Here is a 13,561-nt window from a genome sequence, read left to right as displayed (position 1 = left end):
TGATTCTGAGGAGACAAAGCTTAGGTAAATGCTCTCTTTTCTAGCACTCAGGATATTTCCACTACCTCGTCTTTATAAGAATAATCTTTAAAGATGTGCCATAACTGCGATCAATATCAATCATCTACGACTTTTCAATAACATTGAATCTTCTTTTCTGGCCATATCGAGGACTTATCCTTCATCCTTTTGGTTGACCAATAAAAAAAATTGAATTTTGAATCTCTTTTCGCAGAAGCTTCACTCTTTTGGAAGTAATGCTGAAGGTAAACTGAAATAAAGATTTGTGCAATAAAGATTCTGAAATCAACAATTAATTGATTGACAAATTGATAAAATTTTCTTGAAATCCTTGGTGAAAGTGAGTATTTGAAGTCCGGCTCAACATATCCGTGACGAAAATTCTCTTCTCTTTTTCCCCAAAAAGAGAGACTCAGGCTTAGCCCTTACCTGAATGGGAAATGGAAAATACTCCTCTCTTCTCTGAAGAGGAGGTGTTTACAAAATGAACTTTCGAAGAGAAATTGAGCTTTCGTCAAAGCTCCCTAATATTAGGCTTCTCTTATGGAAAGGGGGCCCATAATAGTGAGGTTTGAAAATTGGGTCATGAAAGGAACGAGTCCATCACACTCTCCCTGCAAAGAGGGTCCTTCATGACGAAAATGGCCTAGTATGAAATTGGAGAGTCACAAGAAAACGAGTCTTCGTCGAGCCTCTCCCTTAAAAGGGTTCCTCGTGTGAAATTGGAAATTGTTTTGCAAACGGTTCACAAAAACGCGAGTCCCTTCAAACTCTCCCTGAAAAGGGGCTAAGTGAACGAATTGGATAGCATGCGAAACGAACGAGCTCCCTCGAACTCTCCCTAAAAAGGGTCTCTCGCAAGAGAAAATGATTGAAATTGGATATTGAGATTGATTGACCCAAGGTCGAAATTGGAAATTGGAAAATTGGTTGCTGGAAATTGAATGACCCGAAGGTCGAAATTGGATGACCTGACGGTCGAAATTGAGAATTGAGTGACCCACTGGTCGAAATTGAGTGACCCGAAGGTCGAAAATTGGAAATTGATTGACCCGAAGGTCGAAAACTGAAAATTGATTGACCCGAAGGTCGGAAATTGATAACTGAAATTGAGAATTGGTAATTGAGATTGGGAATTGGAAATTGGGTGACCCAGAGGTCAGAATTGGAGAATTGCCTGATTTGACAATTTAAATTGGAATTTGGAGGGCAAAATATCAAATTTTAGCAATTGACAGACCCTGATGATCGAAATGACTTGGATCAACAAAGGAGAATAATGAGTTCGAGTCAGAGCGCGAATAAAGTAAAGAGATCTCGAGTCGAAACCCGGATCAACAAAAGAAAGTGAAGTTCTTGAATTAGAGCTCGGATAAGCTAAAGAGATCTCAAGTCGGAACCTGGATCCATAGGAAAAAATGAAGAGTTCGAATCTGAGCTCGAATGAATAGAGAGATCTCGAATCGGAACCCAGATCAACAAAAGAAAATGACAAGCTCGAGTCTCAGCTCGAATGAATAAAGAGATCTCGAGTCGAAACCCGAATCAACAAAAGAACATGACAAGCTCGAATCTGAGCTCGAATGAAGAGATCTCGAGTTGGAACCCGGATCAACAAAAGAAAATGAAGAGCTCAAATCTGAGCTCGAATGAAGAGATCTCGAGTCGGAACCCGGATCAACAAAAGAAAATGAAGAGCTCGAATCTGAGCTTGAATAAGGTAAAGAGATCACGAGTCGGAACCCGGATCAACAAATGAAAATAAAGAGCTCGAGTTAGGGCTCGAGTAAGGTAAAGAGATCACGAGTCGGAACCCGGATCATCAAAAGAAAGTGATTTGCATCAAAACACGAGTTGGAACTTGGCTTTCCAAAAAGTTGGGATTTTGAAAATGTACCAGTTTGAACACTGAATTTTGAAATAATACCAGTTCGGGCGCTGGGTTTTGGTTCAGTATTGGCGATTATCTTTCCATTTTGAATCATTAGGAATCGTGATGGGACTGTTTGTTGAAATCCCAATACTGACCAGATTGTTGTTAATGCAGTTGAATGCAAATGAATGCAAATTGATGCACATGAGTGCACAAGTGCATGAAATGAGAAATTTGTTTATCCTGCCTGCATACAGAACAAAATTTTTTAAAATGCCTCAGTGTAACTGGGAAAGAAAGTTTGATCATTATTTGGAGAAAATAGGAAGGATTATAAGAGGAGAATAAATGTTTCAAGTATAAAACTTTTTCAAGTGTCGAGCATTAATGGGATTCGGCAATTCTACCCCATCGGCGTTGATGAGCCGATATGAGTTGCGGGGTAATGCTTCTTTGACGACATATGGGCCTTCCCAATTTGGCGACCATTTACCGCCAGGATGATGCTTGAGATAATATGTGGATCGAAGTACTAAATTATTGACTTTGAATCTTCTTTCGATGACAGACTTCGCATATTGTCTGGCTACTCTCTGGCGATAGGATTGAGCATGCTCTGCTGCTTTTAGCCTTCTCTCGTCGAGCAAGTCTAACTGTACTAGTCGTTGTTGCTGGTATTGATCAAGAGGTAATTCTAGAAGCGACGCGAATTTTAAAGCGGGCTTCTGAACATGTAGCGGCAATACTACTTCTGTTCCATAGACCAATTCTGATGGAGTAGCATTCGTTGGCGTACAAATGGTGGTCCGGTAGGCCCATAGTGCATCGTGGAGTTTCTCATGCCAGTCACGACCTGTTTCTACAGTTCGCTCCAAGATTCGAATTAAAATCTTATTGGTGGCCTCTGCCTGACCATTCCCTTGGGGATAATATGGAGCGGAAAAATGATGATAAATCTTGAACTTTGAGCAGAATGTCTTCATTCTTTCATTCTTAAAATGACTGCCATTATCTGACACGATGTCATGCGGGATGCCGAAACAGCAAAGGATGCTCTTGTGAATAAAAGAGACCACATGTCGGCCTTCTACTGTGCGAAGCGTGATAGCTTCTACCCACTTGGTGAAATATTCTGTTGCGGCAAGAAAGTATTTGTGGCCATTTGAAGCAGAGGAAGTGATGGGACCTACGACATCGAAGGCCCACATAGAAAATGGCCATGGAGAGACAACAGATTGCAGATATGCTGCCGGAGCATGAATAGAAGGTGCGTGTATCTGGCATTGCACACACTTCTTCACATAATGATAACAATCTTGTTGCATAGACTTCCAGTAGTAACCTGCTTTGATGATTTGCTTGACAAGGGTTTGGTAGCCGACGTGGCTGCCACAAATGCCTTCGTGTGCTTCTCGCATGACTTCTTTGGCTTCTTCTTCATCTAAACATCTGGAATACTTTGAGCTGAATCCTCGACGATAAAGGACATTTGCCAGAATGAAGTATCGAGTAGACATACGCTGGATTGCTCGCTGCTCTTTCTTTGAGAGTTCTGAAGGAAATTTGCCAGTTTCTATGAAAGTTTTGATGTTGTAATACCAAGGCTTCTTCCTTTGCTCAGCCTGGTTTACTTGTTCCGCTGGAAGGAAAGCAGGTTGGTCAAGTCTACCAATTTCAAAAGAGCGACAAGATTCTCTATTTCTGAATGCCATAATGGAGCCTAAACTGGCTAGACTATCGGCCACTTGATTAAAATCTCTCTTGATATAGAATAACTGAAATTCTTCAAACTTGCTAACAAGAGCTGAAACAATTTTTTGATAGGGAAATAGCTTCTGATCTTTGACCTGTCATTCGGCTCGAACTTGATTGACAATGAGTAATGAGTCGCCGTAGGCATGCACTCTCTTAACCTCAAAGTCTAGTAGAATCTTTAGACCTTGAATCAGGGCTTCATACTCGGCCATATTGTGGGTGCATTGAAAATCTAACTTGAGAGAAAATGGAATCATCTCCTTCTCAGGAGTGATTAATAAGATCCCAATGCCTATTCCAGCCATATTCTTAGAACCATCGAAAAATAAATTCCAGACTGGAGATTGCTGGATATTGCAAATTTGCTCATCAAGGAAGTCATCTTCGACTTTTACTTCTTCTGCCAGAGGAAAATCCGCCAATTGATCTGCAATTGCTTGGCCTTTGATTGATTGCTGTGAGACATATTCTAAGTCATACTGCATCAATAAGACTTGCCATTTTGCGACTCGTCCGCTGAGGAAAGGTTACTCTAAGATATACTTGAGAGGATTGAGTTTAGACAAAATTTTGACTTCAGATGCCAGCAGGTAGTGTCTTAGCTTCTGACACATCCATACCAGAGCTAGGCAGGTCTTCTCTATTTGAGAGTATTTCTTTTCATAATCTATAAAAGTCTTACTCACATAATAAATGGCGTGCTCTATCAAGCTGCCTTCTTTGTACTGCGCCAAGAATCCACCGCATGCAACTTGATTGACTGAGATGTATAACAAAAGAGGTTTTCCCAATTCTAGCGGCTTCAAGATAGGAGGATTGAGAAGATACTTTTTTATTCGATCGAACGATTGCTGACATTCTGGTCCCCATTCGAACTTAACTCCTTTTCTGAGCAAGTGGTTGAAAGGTTCGCATCTCATTGCCAGGTTGGAAATAAATCGTCGGATTGATTGCATACGTCCTTGAAGGCTACGCAATTCTTTGAGATTTTTTGGGGGTGGCATATCAATGATAGCCTTTGCTTTGGCTGGGTCAACTTCAATTTCCTTTTTGCTGACCAGAAAACCCAACAGTTTGCCTGATTCGACTCCAAAGACACACTTTTGCGGGTTAAGCCTTAACTTATAAAGGATGAGTCGCTTAAAGACTTGATCAAGCGCTTCGAGGTGATCTTCTCCCTTTTTAGATTTCACGAGGATATCATCAACATATGCATCCATGATTTTGCGCATCTGATCGTGAAAGATAACGGCCATTGCCCGTTGATACGTTGCTCCCGCGTTCTTGAGTCCAAAAGGCATGACTATATAGCAGAAAGTGCCCCAAGGCGTGGTGAAGGAAGTTTTTGATTGGTCGCGGGCGGCCAACTTAATCTGATTGTAGCCGGAATATCCATCCATGAAAGAGAACATAGCATGTCCTGCCGTGCTATCGACTAGAAGATCGATGCTTGGAAGTGGATAATCATCCTTCGGAGTTGCTTTATTGAGGTCTCTGAAGTCTATGCAGATCCTTAGTTTACCACTTTTCTTTGGGACAACGACGATATTGGCTAACCAATCTGGGTAGTCAATAGCTCGGATAAATCCTACTTTGAGAAAATCTTCGAGTCCTTCTATGACCTGCTGTTCTATTCTTGGATCCATTTTTCTCAGCTTCTGCTTAACTGGTTTAGCATCCGGCTTCAAGACGAGACGGTGTTCGACTAATTTTGGGTTCAAGCCCGGCATGTCTTCATATGTCCATGCGAACACTTCTTGATGTTGCTTGAGAAAGTCTGTAAGCCTTTTCTTTTCTTCTGGACTCAAACTGGTTCTGATCTGGAGAATTTTGGGATCCTCCTCTGAACCAATATTGACATCTTCGGTCGGATCTTGTACTAGAGGAGATGGTTCGTCCTGCTTCTGAACTGCGGCGAACTCTGGTAATTCTTGCAGAGACTGATCATATTCTGTACAATCATCTGATCGCTTTGCACTCTTGCCCCCTTCGGTGCTTGCTTTGACTTTGTGAATTGCTGTCGACTTCTAAAAGGCCTTGGGATTGAGAATGAGCTTCTTGATTGTCCGAGAAGTCATTCTGAAATTTTGGATAAGAAATTTGGTTCAGATAAAATTGCCTATCGTAAGACAAGCAATCATTTGAAGAGAACTATGCATAAAATGGCATTAAAATTATAAAATGAGGAGATAGACGGAAAGGAGACAGATGGCATCCAGATAGACAAAGAAACTTGGAACTTTATTGATTTTGAATTGATCAATGACATTTGATAAAATGAGACATTTATTTGGGAAAGAATAGAAAGAAAATAACAAATGGTCTTCAATGTGCCCCTTTGACAAAAACAGTCTTCTTTGACGAGCCTTCTCCGGAGAACCCTAGTCCTGCTCTGTGGGGACGATGCTTCTGGATCACTGGCTCAATGCGGCTATCTTCATTTTTACACAGTCCCTTGAAGGGTTGATAACCATGTTTCAGAAGTAAATCGAATCCCTTTCTTGCCTTCATGAATTGAGGAAACAAGGGGTGATCCTTAATGGTGCTGTAGTTGATTCGGCCTCCAACCTTGAAGAATTGAGGACCTTTCCATCGGGTCATGGCTACAGTGTGCGGAGATAGTTCTGATGATGCCTGGAGTATTTCTCGATTCTCTTCGAGATTGATCTCTTCACTTTCCCTGATGCTGGGAATATCCGCAGTGAATGACGGTCGGGGGATCATGGGCTGCGGGAGCCTTTCTTCTGGGTCTTCTCCGAGCACTGTTGTAATCATTCCACCTTTTGACCACTTTACGCATTGATGGAGGGTGGAAGGCACTGCATTTGCATTATGAATCCACGTCCTTCCGAGCAGCAGATTGTAGGTTGGGGGCACATTAACTACGTGAAAGAGGACGGAGTGCACCGAATAGTTGATGAACACTTCCAGAAATATTTTGCCCTTAGCCGTTTGACCATGGTTATCAAACCCATAGATAGTGATGGGATCTGGAATGTATTCTTCATCCTTGATCCCTAATGCTTTTGTGGTCATCTCGGGACAAATATTGAGGCTACTGCCTCCATCGACCAATACATGGGGTACTGTCATTCCCCTGACTCGAACGACAATGTACAAAGCATTATTGTGAAATGAATGAGGCTTTGGAAGGTCCTCATCCGAGAAAGTGATCAGTGCATTTGTCATGGCAGAGTTCACAATTTGTGCCATGTCTTCAGGAGTGGTACTGGGCTTAACTTTGATTTTTCTGAGTAAATCATCCAGTACTCGGTGATGCTTGCTAGAATTCTTGGTCAAGTCAAAGATGGAGACATTGGATAGAGCGGTCAAAGGCTTTTGACTTGAATTTTCCGGCCTGGGTTTGATAATTTGCTTGAAGAAGTCAGGAGTTCCCTTTGACTTGGGGGCTGACTTTATAGGTGCTTCCGAAACTTACATCTTGTCGAATGCCGAGTGATGTCTTCTTTTAAATCATTGTAATTTTGAAAAGATTTTTTATATGAAAAACATGTGAAAACCAGACATCAAATAATAAAAACCGGTTCTCACTAGTGGATGAGACCGGGTCGAACTCAAGGAACGAGAATATTTCGTATTCAAGTACACAAATCTAAACTATTCTTTATTGCCGAATTATTTGAAATGTAAATGTTCAGAAAAGGTAAAAACAACTAACTATTACAACAAATGAATACCCTTCGCAGAGGGCGTAAAGTGCAATATTTACAAACCCAATCAAATTCCTAATTCTAAAAATAAAAGCAAAAAGAAGCTTTATTCTTCGTACTTCGTGTCACGTAATTGCTTCCGCTCCAGTCTGTGCTATCCTGCACAATTCAGATGAACACGAGCAGTACAAGATATCGAAATAGAAACTATACTAAACAACTTATTTAAATGCTAAAAATACTATGACTAAGTAATTCGCTAAGCAATTTTAAGAACTAAATTTAAAATCAAAACTAACTGACAACATTCTCTTAACTAAATAAAACTAATTAACTAAATTGCAACTAAATGACTAACAGTTACTTCTTAATTAATAGCTAATTAGTCACTTAACTAACTACTAACTAATACTCAATTAACTAATGTCTACAGTAAAGTAAACTAATTACTAAAACAAAACAGGGAATGCAATCAATTAAAAACAAGAAATGCAATGAATCAAAACAGAAATTGAATCACTAACTGTGACAAACTGAAGAACTACACTGAAACACAGAAGATCGGAAAGAAAACAATCACAACAAGAAATTTCTGCTACAACCGAATAGAAACAGAAAATGACTATGAAGAAATGAAAAGGAAAGAAAACAATCAAAACAGAGAACAAGAATTACACACTGCTATGAACAGGAAAAACTATGAAGAAATGGCAATAATAACGATGCTATAACAACAGAATAAAAGAAAACAATGAAAGAATTAAAAGAAAAACAAAAATTACACAAATGAACAAAACAAGGAAAAGAAGAATGAATGAGGAAAAAGAAATTACAGGTAATGACTCGATTAACTAACTAATGAACAAATTAAAAATTAAAAACAGAATTTGGAATGGATCAGATAAATCTAAGCAAAAACTTAACTACAGAATATAAAATCGTATGAACACAAATCTGAAACAACTATTGAATTTTTTTTTCTCGATTTTCAGTTTTTCTTTGTTTTTTCTTTCATTTTACAGAAATAGTAGTAACATCAATTGAAAAGATAAAGAAGAAGAAGAATAAGAAGATCTGAAGATGAAAGAATAAGAAGATCTGAAGATGAAAGAAGAAGAAGAAGAACGGGATTAATGGAAGAAGAACAAGAAGAAGTTGAAGAAAAAAAACAGATCGGATGAAGAAGAAGAGGAAGCTGAAGAAATTGGAAGAAGAGGAAGCTGAAGAAATCGAAAGAAGAGGAAGCTGAAGAAATTGGAAGAAGAAGAAGAAGAATTTGGAAAAAGAAGAAGAAGAAGAAGATCAAATCTGACTTACCGTGAAATGAAGCTGGAGGGGATAGAGAAGAATGGCCATCCACCTACACGCCGCCGCCGCACTGAAGCATCTCCACCACCGGATTGAGGAAGAAGATAAGGAGGAAGAAGAAATAGAGGAAGAAGAAGGGGTAAAGGGGAATCCGACAATGGAAACGAGTGAGAAGAAAGGGAAGAGAGGGAAAGAGGGGAAAAGGGATTTGGAATTAGCGCACAGGGTGAAGACCCCCAGAATTTTTCAGTTCTTGGGTTTTAAAAGAGTTCAAACTGGCTGGAACCGGTTTGTAACAAAAAATTTTCAGTTTAAAAGAATTTCAAACCGGTTCCAGCTGGTTTGGTTATTATTTTTTTAGTTTTCTTTTAGAAATACAAACCGGTTCAAGCCGGTTTGTGTTATTATTATTTTTTTTCAATTTTTTCAATTTTCCAAAAATTACAAACCATGTAATGATTTGGTTTTTATTATTTTATATTTTTCATTTTTAAAAGTAAAGAAAACCGTATAAATCGATTTATTATGAAAATTTTCAAAAACAAAACTATTTATTTATAAAGAAACTCAAAAACTAATCTAACTATATATATTTTTTCTTTTCTAAAAAAAAAACAAACACTTAAAATGAATATAAAACTATTTTTCTCCATTTTTTATTTTTAATAAAAACTAAAACCAAACTACAAAAACTAAAATAGGCATAAAAATGTAAAATAAAACTATTTTTCATGCATTTTCTATTTTTAAATCATTTTAGCACATTTACTCGAAAACTAACATAAAATTGGGTTTTTGAAACATTATTTTATAAAATCATGCATATTTAAATGTTAATTAACCCTGATTTATATGCATGATCAAATACCCCCATGCTTATGTTTTGCTAGTCCTCGAGCAAACTAGAAAATGCATGAAATCAAACTATCACCTAACTCACTTTCGTAGGAATCACAGTTGCATTTAGCTTATGCAACAAGCCCTTTCAACCCCTGGGTTACCCCAGTGGACGAGTAAGGTCTCGTGAGAGTTTGCAGTGATGCTACCCACAAACATCTCTGTCATGTATGCATAATATTACACATCCTCACAAGCAGTAGGTAATTAAAGACTTTGTTTTCACAAATATTTCATGTTACAAAAAAAATCAAGACATAATTAGAGTCTTTTATCTACCACCACAAAAAAAGAATTTCTTTCACTTTTCTAAATATCATAATTATTTATGTTTTATTCTTAGAAAATCCAATAAAAACATATTATTATTTACTTATCCTCACTCATATGTTTTCTGCACAGGTTTTCTCAATCACACTTCTAAGCACTGAACTTTTCTTTCTTTTTCAGCTCTTTTCTCAATTTTTTTTTTTTATTTTTTCACGCTTTTTCTTTTTGCGCACTTATTCTTCTCTTATAGCTTGCGTGTGGTCTGCTTTTATACCTTGTGCAATGCCAATATCTTCTATATTTTTTCAATACATACCAAAAGATATCAACTAAGACATAAAAGTGACTTCCTTCATTCACCTTTATAACATGAGAGTCAAACATTTCAACTTGTATCTGTTCTCAGTTACTTAGGATCACGAAGTTTTCCACTCTCCTTTTCGAAAATGGAATTAAAAGTTTCAACTTACATCTAAGTTCCATCTACTAAGGATTGTAGAATTATCCAAACAACCTAATGCATGCTTTTTCTCACTTTTTGAGCTCATTTTTACGCTTTTGTTCATTTGCTTAGTTTTTCAAAAATAGAACTGTGCATATTCATATTTATGATTCAAAATAAATTCTAACATGTATCTATCATCATTTCTTTGAAATCCGCATAAACAACCATAATTTTTAGATCTATGTCAGAAAATTTTTTCGTGGGGCTTAAAAATCCTCTAAAAACATCAGATTTGAAATAACATTCATATAAGTTCAAACTCTTTCTTTAAAAATCTACTTTTCATGAGAGATGTGTAAACATGTGCAAGAACGTAAACAGAAATATCAAGGTGTGCAAACTACACCCTCCCCCATGCTTGAATGACACTGTCCCAGTGGCACTCCCCCATGCTTAAATGAAACTAAGTGAATGCACATGAGAGGAAATAAATGAGGGAAAAGAATAGAATGACCTGACATGAATTAAAAATACACGTTCTATGAATGTAATGAATGCAATGTATACATGACAAAACATGAAACTCATAGAAAAAGATAGAAAACGAAAAATAAAACTAAATGCAATCTACAAATCCTAATAACAAATGTAATATTGTACAGAATATGGGTTGCCTCCCATAAAGCGCTAAGTTTCACGTCCCCAGCCAGACGGATCCCTGGAAAAATCCTTCATCGTCCATGAGATCAATGGACATGAAGTATCACTCAATGAGGCTCTATGTAGAAAAGAGTGTCATCTGTGACACTACGCACTGTGTTTCCATCCCGTCTACTTCTAACTGTAGGATCATAACTCTCTCGACGTGAAGAACAGAGATTAGTCTCATCTGAGAGACTGGTCAAGAAATGAGAGTCCAGGACCGACCGGCTATCAATGAATGCAACTTCAGACAAGTGGTGAATATGATCAGGCTTGACTTGGTAAAGCACCTTCTGCATCTGCACCTCTTGCTTACTAAAAACAATTGGTGATCCTAAAGGCTGAGAAAATGGGGCTTTATATGATGAAAATGTATGCTGTGAGTAAGGCCCCTTCTGTTGAGGTATCATGGAGATCGACTCGTCAGCAGAAATGATATGAGGTTCATGAGTCGATTCCTGAGTGGAGTGACATGCCTTCCCATACTGAAGGGATGTAACAGATTCGACTTGCTCATGATGTGAATCAGTGGGTTGCAAGTCAAATGACATAGAATCCTCTCCCTTTGAGACAACAGACTGACTATGAAGGTTCCCCTGGCTTTGCCTACTGAAAATCTCAACCAATTGTCCCATTTGAGTCTCTAGCTTGGCTACTGACTGCGTATGGAAGCTCAAAACTTGTAATATTCTATCTTGGAAGGATTGACAAAATGAAGGCTCATGAGAATAGGGTTGAGTATAAGCAGGTTGGACTGGAGGATGAACCTGTGGAAAAATGGGATGCGAGTAACCTTGTGAAGGGTTACTGTGTCTAGGATGGCTGATGGGATGGGGAAATAAACTGGTTTCGCCAACCTGGGTTATATGAGGATGTAAATGAATCGGGCATGGGTTTAGCGAAACCTTGGGCAGCATTTACCTGCTCCTGAACGAATTCAGGATATAATGGTGCTGCCGGACAATCTGAAACACAATGTGCAGGGCTAGCACATAGCTCACACACTCTTTCTATTGGATTTCTCGAAGAATTGGCTAGGAATTGATCTAACTTCCTAGTCAACTGGTCAACCTTGGTACGCAATTCTAACTCAGACCCAACTTCGGAAATCCCAATTTTCCTAGGACCACTAGACAGAGTTGTAGTCCTATCGAGCCGTGAAGACAAGGTATGATGCATCATGTTTTCACTCAAGGTCTCAAATAGAGACCACGCCTCGTCCTCACTCTTGAGCATAAAAGTTCCCCCACAAGACGAATCAACCATTTGACGATGCTTTTCAGTAAGCCCATCATAAAAATACTGCACCAACTGCCAACGAGGCACCTGGTGATGGGGACACTTGCGGAGAAGATCTTTCAATCTCTCCCAAGACTCATGAAACTGTTCTCCCTCAATTTGAGAAAAACTGGTTATAGCTTTACGAAACTGGTTCGTTTTACCAATTGGGAAATATTTTTTTAAAAATTCTCTTTGTATTCCTTCCCAAGTAGTAATATGAACCGTCTCAAGAGATTTTAGCCAGTGCTTGGCTTTATCTTTGAGAGAGAACGGAAACAAAGTCAACCGCATAGCATCATCTCCAAAGTTATTGATTCGCACAGTCGAGCAAATCTCAAGGAATTCGTCAAGATGACGATATGGGTCCTCATTGCTAAGGCCATAAAACGAAGGTAACATTTGAATCACACTGGCCTTAATCTCAAAATGGCTCGCTCCTACATCAGGTCTCGTGATGCAGGAAGCGGGAGTATACGTATTTGGCATGAAGTACTCCCTCAAAGGACGGATCAATTGATGATCGTCAGTCATTGCGTACACCTTAGAGTAGACCAGTGTAGCACACGTCCTAACTTTTGGTTTTCTACCTAACTAACGCACTAAGCGGCCAAACCACGCAAACCACAAAGCGAGTAAACTAAAAACAACAAAGACTAAACAAACACCACGCAGTTACACATAACAAAGATTATGCAAAGAAATATAAAATCTATGTGTACAGTACCAATCGTACACAGTCACCTCTAAGGGGATCCTAATAGGTGGGCTGTGCAGAAAAGTAAGCTCGTCTCTAAGATATGCACATACGTGGTTCTAAACCTAAATGCACACAAACACTAGGCAATAAAGTGAATACTAATATTGCGCCGTTCCCCGGCAACGGCGCCAAAAATTTGATGTCTTCTTTTAAATCATTGTAATTTTGAAAAGATTTTTTATATGAAAAACATGTGAAAACCAGACATCAAATAATAAAAACCGGTTCTCACTAGTGGATGAGAGCGGGTCGAACTCAAGGAACGGGAATATTTCGTATTCAAGTACACAAATCTAAACTATTCTTTATTGCCGAATTATTTGAAATGTAAAATGTTCAAAAAAGGTAAAAACAACTAACTATTACAACAAATGAATACCCTTCGCAGAGGGCGTAAAGTGCAATATTTACAAACCCAATCAAATTCCTAATTCTAAAAATAAAAGCAAAAAGAAGCTTTATTCTTCGTACTTCGTGTCACGTAATTGCTTCCGCTCCAGTCTGTGCTATCCTGCACAATTCAGATGAACACGAGCAGTACAAGATATCGAAATAGAAACTATACTAAACAACTTATTTAA

Source organism: Nuphar pumila, chromosome 9 (genome assembly GCF_984573655.1).
Source record: "Nuphar pumila chromosome 9, dmNupPumi1.hap1.1, whole genome shotgun sequence".
Lineage (NCBI taxonomy): Eukaryota > Viridiplantae > Streptophyta > Magnoliopsida > Nymphaeales > Nymphaeaceae > Nuphar > Nuphar pumila.
The sequence above is the reverse complement of the archived record's forward strand: the minus strand, read 5'-3'. Positions refer to the sequence as shown.